We start from the raw sequence: 9,556 nt of genomic DNA on the forward strand, positions 1-9,556 counted from the left end.
ATGATGATGTCATCACGTACGGAGGTGACGTGGCAGTACGACAAGGTGACAATGACAGGACATGTGGCAGGGTGACTCGGCGGTACAGTGGCAGGAGGCCACGCAGGCGGATGATGCGGCAGGTGACGTGGGGCTTACGTCACAGGGGAGGGCGGTAAGTGGTTTCTGGGTGCACCGCCTTTGGACAGAGGTGGTTTCGGGGGAGGGGGCTCCACCACAGCCCAGGAGGTGACGCGTGGTGGGAGTACGGCGGCAATACTGCCCATCTCCTGGACGCTAACCTTCGGGCACGTTGGGGGACAGGAAGGCCCGCCCACCGTAGATCTGTGGGGCGGGCAATCTAACGGTCGGTGGCGAAGGTGAGGTGGCGGAGGGATAAGGGGCGGGGATTCCGCAGAATATTCGGATTTAAATAAAGCGCGGCGGGGGTTTAGACTTAGGTTTTGTGGGTTTGGGGGGTTAATAACGGGCAGGTTAATATATTTACGTTTGGGACATTAGCATAAGGGGTAAAACATGGGTTTTTGAGGGTTTATGAGCGGGGTTTTAACGGATTATGCACAAAAACTTAGGATAAGGGCGGAAATGTGGGTTTTTGAGGGTTTTAGGGCTAGGAGAGAGGTTGTTAGCATGACCAGGTGTCATCTAACTCCTTCTATGACACGGATGGGTTTAAAACAACCCCTGATGGACCATTTTTTCCTTGACTTTAAAAGAAATATGGCTATATTGCCAGGGAGGGGATATTTACATGGGGGAGTTTTATATACATAGTTTTAGTAAGGGAAGGGGAAAACTGATAGGGAGTTATATACTAGACTTAGTGGTTAATATGGTGATGATAAGCAGGCGCTAAGGTGGGGGACCTTAGGCTAATTTTCAAGGGAAAAGTGACTTATAGGTGAGAAATAAAGAATCCTTGAGTGAAGCAGATTTTCACCAAGACAAATGACATGGAGAATGATGAAACTAAGAGGAATCAAGCAGATCTTGACCTCTTTGGGAAACTAGTAATTGACTTGGGGAATTTAGAAGAAAGGGAATTTAGTGATGTCCAACTTGAGCTCCTCGAGATAAAAAATGTCTGCAACTGTGATCTGAAAAGATAAAACACTTTGTAACACAAAATTGATCATAAATCATCATTTTGCAACCTCACAGCTACCGACCCAGCCTACTCACCTAACATTTTTTTACTTCTTTTGATTTGGGTGCACTTAGACTTGCAGACCCAGCTTTATGATTTTTCTTTTTGAATGATTTCCTATCTAAAACTACACTTATTTCTGCCAGGGCCTAGATTAAGCAGTTGGGTCCCTTTGATTCTCTACCTATCTACAAATCTGCCAAGATTAAGCTGTTTGGACAGATACATTCTCTATATTCTAAAAGAGGAAATTGAAACCTAGGGAGACCAAGATTAGACTGTTTGGACCTCCCTATAAAAACTCTTCAAAATTGGAACAACTCATCAAAATTGGAATACAGCAGTGGCATTTGGACTAGCACACTTCATGGCTTTTTTCTTTGGTCTCTTCTGGAAATATGGAACACTACAGCTTGCAAAGTATGACATATTTGGCATGTAAAAATGTCAATCATGAAAGATGAAACCCTGTTGCAACAGGAGGCTAATAATGGCTCCACTTGGGGATGGCTTTTCCTTGTGAAAAGCCAAGTACAGCAGGTCAGACTGCCTTGATCTTCTCTTTGTTGCTATAGATTGGAAACACTTCTTCGTTCTAGCTGCTAAAAATGTGAAACTTTGAAATCTGAACCATTCTCCCCTCCACAATTGAGTTACTGTCAACTGTATAGCATCACCTGCTTTCTTCTGCGTGCTTGATGATTATGTACAATGCTTTGACTGTAAACATTTCTTTTTCTACCATGAATTGCTTGTAATGTGACAGTTTTTACTCTTGATGCTTTGCTGAAAACTGGTGTAGAGACAGAGCTTTTAAAAACTGGAATACTTGTATCGGCTATATCTTTACAAAATTTACTGCTATTCCTCAAACAATCGGCCTGCTTATACAAAATAAAAACAGAGTGTTGATATATACAAGTAAGACTGTACAAAGATATATACAAAATTGCATTGTGTCCCTTAAAAGGGGTCATGGTAATGTTTCAGCATACGGCCATTGACAGGGCCCTCTTCAGCAGAACTATCCTCTACAGATTTGAGAAAATATGTGTTATTTCCCTGAACAGCAGAAACAACAAATGGCCCTTTCCATAGGAAATCAAACTTGGCATGTTTGCCCTTGTCTTCCCTTCTTGAGTCCCATCTTAGAACTTTTCACCAATATTGAAATCCTCAGCCTTAGCTCTTCTATCGAACATCTTTTTAACCTTTTCTTGCAAAATTTGAGCTCTGTCATAAACTTGTTCTATGGTTTGCTGAAGATGAATGTTCTGATTAATTCTTATTTGAATGTCATTTGGTTCAGCCTGAATCTCTTGTAACAGCTTGATAGTAGGAATTCCCAAGGATGAAGGAAATTTTTCCTCCATGCCATATACTAGCTCATAAGGACTCATTCCAATGGATCTCTTGCTCGAGAGTCTGTCTGCCCATAGGGCATTCACCAGCTTTTTGTGCCAGTTCTTCTTGTTTTCTTCTAGCACTTTCTTTATGATGTTGGTGAGGCTTTTGTTAGATGATTCGGCCAAACCATTACCTTGAGGGTAATAGGCTGTAGAGTGGCCCAAAGTAATATGAAATCTATGGCAAAAATTGATCATCTTTTTGGACTTAAAGGCAGCGGCATTGTCAGTGATGATTTTCTCAGGGCGGCCAAATCTAGAAAGGATATTGCACTAAAGGAATTGGATAATGATGGTGTCATTGGCTTGTCTGCAGGGAATGGCTTCAACCCACTTGGTGAAATAGTCAGTGGCTGTTAGGATCCATTTGTGCTAGCCTGAGGAAGAGGGATGGGTTTTTCCAATGAAGTCAAGACCCCATTGTTGAAAAGGTTTTTCTGCTGAGATAGGTTTAAGGGGCAGGGGTAACAACTTTCTCTTTCCCTCAAAGATTTGGCACTTGTGACATGACATGGAAAACGTTTTTACATCTGCAAAAAGAGAGGGCCAATAGAAACCTGCCCTTAAAATTTTATCAGTGTTGGACTTCCAGTATAGATGTCCTCCACAGTCACCTGCAAGGAATTCTTTCATGACATTGTTAGTTTCATTCATGGTTAAACAATTAAGCAATATACCTTCATGATTTCTCCAAAATAATGCACCATCTATAACACAAAAATTTAAAGCCTTCATTTTCAAAAATCTTTTCTTGGTCCTGGACAATCCTGGGGGAGCACACAGGTTTAACAATAAAAAGCAAATATCAGTGTACCAAGGGCATTGCAGAAATATTTCACTGATCTGTGGAGTCGCCAGCTCCGATTCCTTGTCCAGTTGGTTAATGTCTAAGGCTTGAAAATTTGTTTCGGACATCAGTTTGGCTAAACCTTGTCCCTTTATCAGCTTGGTTGGTTTTATTTCTATGTAATATTCAAGGATGCTTGCAATCCACTTGCCTCTTTTTCCTTCTAATCCTTCTTGGGTCAATATGTCCTTTACAGCAGCGTGTGGGACATAGGCAATCACGTGTGAATACAACATGTACACTCTGAAATTCTTGATGGCCTTAACAAGTGCGTAGGCCTGCTTTTCCATTATTGGGTACTTCAAAGGGGCATCTCTTAAGGCTCGTCTGAAAAAAGCAATTGGCTTTTCATCTCCCTGTTCATCCTTTTGCAAAAGGACAGCGGCTATTGTGTGATCAGATGCAAACGAAAATATGATAAAATCTTTCTCAAACTGCGGGCTGGTGAGTACAGGGGTTTGGGTTAATGCAGCTTTGATACTTTCAAATGCTTGCTTGGTTTCTAGGGACCATCTTACCTTGGCATCCTTCTTCAACATGTTTCTTAACAATCTTATCAGTTCAGCTAGATTTGGAATGAATCTTCTTAGGAAGTTAATCTTTCCAAGGAATGCTTGCAGCTCTTTTATGTTTCTTGGATATGGAATTTGGAGGATGGCTTGGATTCTTTCAGGGTCAATTCTGATCCCATCTTTTGATATGATGTGGCCAAGCAACTTGCCTTCTTCGAGGCCAAATAGGGACTTCTTGGGATTCAAGGAAATGCCATATTTCCTACATGTCATGAATATTTTCCTAAGGTGCTTGAGGTGTTCTTCATCAGATTTGGAAAATGGGGTCAAGTCATCAAGATAAACAACTAGGAAGTCATGTATTTCTCTGGCAAATGCAATATCCATTGCTCGTTGAAAAGTTGCACCAGCGTTTTTAAGACCGAATGGCATCTTTACATACTTAAATGTTCCCCACGGTGTGGTAAAAGCTGTTTTGTCTTGGTCGTCCGGGTGAACAAGTATTTGGTTGAAACCTGAAAAACCATCTAGCAAAGAGATTCTAGATGACCCCACCACTCTCTGCAAGATGTGGTCCATTTTAGGCAAAGGGTAATGGTCTTTTAGGGAGACTTGGTTTAAATTTATGAGATCTACACAAAGTCTGATTTCACCTATTTTTTTTCTTGTAGGAAGAAGATTGGATACCCATTCAGAAAATCTGATGGGTGCTATGATGCCTGCTTCAAACATCCTCTTTACTTCCTTCTCAATTGGTGGCAGAAGCATAGGGTTAATTCTTCTAAGTTTCTGTTTGAAGGGTTTCTGGTTCGGTTTTAAGGGGATTGTGTGTTAGATCACCGAGGTGTCATAGGATTTCAAATCCTCATAGCTCCAAGCAAATACATCTTGGAACTCTTTGAACAAGTCAATGTATTTGGGCTTTTGATCGGGTGGCAGATTTTTGGACAGTTTGATCATTTTTGGATTTTCTGTCGTCCCAATGTTGTGTTCTTCTATATCAATGTTAATGGGTTACAATTTTGGCTTTCTAGGAACGTCATTGGCGTCAAACATGTCTTCTAATGGGGTTAGGCCAGCAGGCAGAAAGTTATCCTTTAAGTCAATGATCTCTGTCTGTGCTTTGGCAATGTCTTCCAAATGCATTTGTTTCAGTTGTTCTATGTTTTCTTTGTTAAACATAGTCGGGTTCAGGATTTTCTTGGCTGTTGCAGCTGTTATAGCTTGCTGATCTTCATTTGTTTGCTGTTCTGAATCTATCATAGCATCCAAGTCAATCTTGATATTTGAAAACTCATGCTTAAGAGCGAGGAAATTATTAATCTGGGTATCATTTTCGAATACTTGCCAATCTTAACGTTATTTGGGACAGCAGGCCTATGTTTTATTTCAGCTGTGAAGTGATGGTTTGGGTCAAAAGGAAGCTTGCATGTACTAGCAAAGGTGGCTAGGCTGTGTGCATGAATGTTATGTTCTCTTGAAATTTTGGCCAGCTTGAATTCAGTGAATGCATTGAGTATATTAGTGGCAGCAATCCTATAGGCTCTCATTCTGTTGTCATTGGTTATAAAATTACCTTTCATCTGTTGTATGATTAAATCAGAGTCTCCTAAAATAGACACCTTTACAGCTCCTAGAGCTTTGAGCAGTTTAAGGCCTAACAGCAGAGCCTCATAATCTGCCATGTTATTTGTGCATTTAAAATTCAGTCTGTAGGCATGACCTTCTGCATGGTTGTTATATGTATTGTGAATCTAGACACCTGCCCCTGCTCCTAACTTGTTAACAGAGCCATTAAACTCTAAATACCATGTGATTTCTTGCTTGTGGTTTGTACTAAGAGTTTCAGCGAATTTAGGATTGGGTAGATTTGCAATTTCTATTTGGGGATGTTCTTCTAACATGCTGGTTGTGTTAACTGTTGTGACAGTTTCACTAGTGTGTGCAACTGATTCTTCATTGATGTGTGCTTGTTGTTCTAGAGCCAAGGGCTCATTTTCAATTGGAGAATTTGTATCATCATTAAACAAAATAAAGGAATCCATATCAGAATGGATTGAATAAATGGGAAAATTTTCAAGCTTGCTCTCACTACTTACCACATATTTCATCAGCGTTTCTGTGTACAGTCTCTTTGGTTGCCCAAAGACTGAAATAGTAGCGTAGGAAAGGTCTAATTGAAGGGATCCTTGGAGCTTTGCTCCCCATGATCTTGATAGGAGCATACCGTACTTTGGTGGAATGTCAGCAACTACTACATCCATGAGGATGGTCTTGTTGGGATATTGAACTAAGGAGACACACAAGTCTTTGATGAGGCCTAGACATTTCACTTGACTTGAGTCAAATGAGTACAAGTCTGTGTAAGGTCTTGTAACGTCAAGGTTCAGTTTTTACATAACTGCTTTGGGCATTAGATTGTGCGATGCCCCAGAGTCAAACATAGCATTGTGCAAAACTTTGTCATGTATATGAAAAATGACATAAAAGGGTGGGACAGGTCCATGTGTTGACCTTTCATTAACTTCTGGACCAAACAACACTTCAGGGGAATCATCCAAAACATTCACATTGTCCTTGTTTTCTGGAATTTGAAGTGACCTTTGAATTTGTTGCCTATATACATCGTGTTTGGCAAGTTCTGAGAGGGGAATGGATATTTTCAACTTAGCTATTTTTGCCTCTAAATTAAATGGTTTTTCCAATGGAGTCTTGGTGTTGATAAAGGCATTTTTTTCCTTTTCATTTAAATTATCTGCGATTTGCTCTTGTTTACCAGCGTTATGAGGACTGATAGCTTGCGGTTTTTTAGTTTCAGGAAAGTTTTTTGGAACACTGTTCGAGCTATATTTCGAGGAAGAAGGTGGCAAAGGCTGATCTTTGGAAGGCTGTATTTCTGTTATGTCTTCTATAGTCACTTGATGCGTGTTTTTAACATTTGTATCAGCTGGTTCTGTTATGACAACCTTACCTTTGGTCTTGTTGGGTTGTTTGCCATTCTTTGTTTTACTAGGTTCAAAGATGTCAATGGTCTTAGTTCTTAGCTTATATTGTTTGTGTACTTCATACACAGCAGTATCATATCCTTGTTTAAAATCAAAAGACTCACCAGATTTAGTTTGAAACTGATTGTAATCAAGTTCATTTTGGTCTTCTTGGGACAGGACAGTTTGGTGCTCACCTTTAGATCCATCAGGTTCATGTGAGTGTCCTCTATGGGTTCACTAGAAGTATATCCTTCAACATAGTTATCTTGAAAAGGGGGTCTTATGTCATGGTCTTGGTTAGACCTACCAGCATTTGTGTTCTGCGTTTTCCTAAAATTTGGATTCCTTATGGTATTGGACTGTTGTCCTTCCCATGATGCTTTTCTCTCAACATTTTCTACTCTTTCTCCTAGCCTTTGCAGGCCATTGATAATAGCATCAAGCTTTTGATCAAAGGGTGAGGGTTCTTCCTTAAAGGTGGTTCTTCTTTCCATTCTAGCTCTGTTTCTCTTGGCAATTAAGTTGGCCTCAACACTGACAACAACGTTTTGCATGTTTGCAAGGGTCTGAGGAGCTCTTTCTTTTAACTGGTATGCCATATCAGGGTCAAAACCATCCGGAAATTTGTACAAGGCCAGATCAGGGGGAGGCCTTAGGTTCTGTGGTATTGCATTATATACATTATTGAATCTTGCACAGTACTCCAAAACAGTCTCTTGAGGACCTCATTTAATCGTATCATATTCAGCTAGTATGTGCAAGGGGTCTTTCTTTTTCTCCCATCTGTTGGTAAAGGATTGGTAAAGCTCATCTGGGGTGGTTATGGAATTTGCAGCAAGTGATCTGAACCAGGTTCTTACATCACCTGTTAAGTTCTGAACAAAAATTCTCATTCTCACGCTATCATCATCTATTTTGTAGTTTTCAAAATAGTCTTGCATCTTTTTGGTATGCTGAATGGCAGTAAAAGGACCAGTACTATCAAAATATGTAATTTTAGATTGGTACTCTTGAGGTAAAGCCCCAGCATTAGCAGGTAATTGCAGGGGTGCATATCTATTAGCCATATTGGCAGGGATAAGTGGAACAACGGGGATAAATGGAACAACTGGAGTAACGGGGATCACAGGAGTAACTGGAACGCTGGAAACAACAGTAGTAGTAGTATGTAAAGTGAATGAAAAAACCTTGACAGGAGTCGGAATACAGCTAGGCTAAGCTATTTCAGGAGTTTTATCAGCGAAATTTTCCTGTCTTTCTTGCTTCCTAAGGATTTTCGAGATTATGTTAGGGTTTTCAAAAACAGCTGGAGGGTCGGGATTTGGATTTGACCTTGTATATCATGGATTCTTCTTGGGAGCCAGCTTCCGAATTGTTTTTTGGGTATTTTTATGGGAATATTTTTGTAATTAACAAGGGACAGATCAGATTTTGGAATGGTTGTGTATATCTTAAAACTAGCATGAAGATTGACTGAAGCAGCTTTTATTTACTTCTGCTAATGTAAAACAGAAACAATTTCAAAGGCTTCCTGGTTGACATTTAGGCTTCATCTGTAGTTTTAAGAAATATACAGCAATTAGAAAATCGACCTTTTTACAGGGGATCTTTCCAACCTTCTTTGTGAAATTAACTGAGGATGTTCCCCAGTGGAGTCGCCATTATGTTATCACTCAGGTTGTCCCCAAGTTGGAGTAAGGGATATGGCCGAGGTAACCACAAACCAACTTTGGATTGCAGGTTCTAGCCCACCTGCAATCAGAGAGGGCTCTCTCTTTGGGATTTAGCTTTGTTGAAAATGATCTTAGGCTAGCTATTGCGTTCAGGGGTTTTTTGTTCTAATTTTGGTAGGAAAATTGATGTTTCAGGTATAGGGGGAGAGCATAGTCTGAAAATTTCAAACCATTTGGCGTGGAGTCGAGGAGGAGGACTGTTGGTGTGTGTTCTTGGTCACCATAGGGAAAACAGAGAAAGATAGTTGCGCATGAAACAATGTTTCATGTTTAAATGATGGAAAGAAAGCTAAGTAACAAGAGGCAGTTAAGAATCTCTCAATCAGAGGTAACAGAGCTCTACCTAGGGGTAGCGAAGAATCCCTAGATAATTGGCAAAACACAGGTGAATCGGGGTAAATAAGAGCCAGAAGGAATTCATATTCATAACCAATTCATTCAGAGGAAAACATAAAGAAACAACAGAAATTGAGCATAGAGTGTATTTAAACAAATTCTAAGCTAATCTTTCTTTCTGCTATTTAGATAGTAGTAAACAATAAAACAGAGGTAAGATGCACTTAATGTTTCAGGCTGCAGCACAAGAATTCCATCTTCATATCTTCAAAACATTCATTTACAACAGGCAGTTTTCTCTCCAAGCTTTCAGCAATCTTTGGCTATAGAAGAAACTCAGGTATACAATGCAAGTCTCTAGTGAAAATTCTCAATTGACCAACGCTTGAAACAATGTACAGAGAGGTATATATAGGGAAAAACTCTCTACAACTGCCTTTATTACAACTTGACCTAAATAGGTCTGAAAGAAAGATGATTACTTTAACCTAATCCTATCCAGAAATAAATGCATAAAAATATCTCTGGCTGCGCTAAGGGCTGCCGTATCAAAACTGAGTAAATGATGTTGTCCTTGGTGGCTTGGTG

This window comes from Pinus tabuliformis, chromosome 5_1, assembly GCF_031772625.1.
Source record: "Pinus tabuliformis cultivar Carrire ecotype Pingquan chromosome 5_1, CPIR1, whole genome shotgun sequence".
Classification (NCBI taxonomy): domain Eukaryota; kingdom Viridiplantae; phylum Streptophyta; class Pinopsida; order Pinales; family Pinaceae; genus Pinus; species Pinus tabuliformis.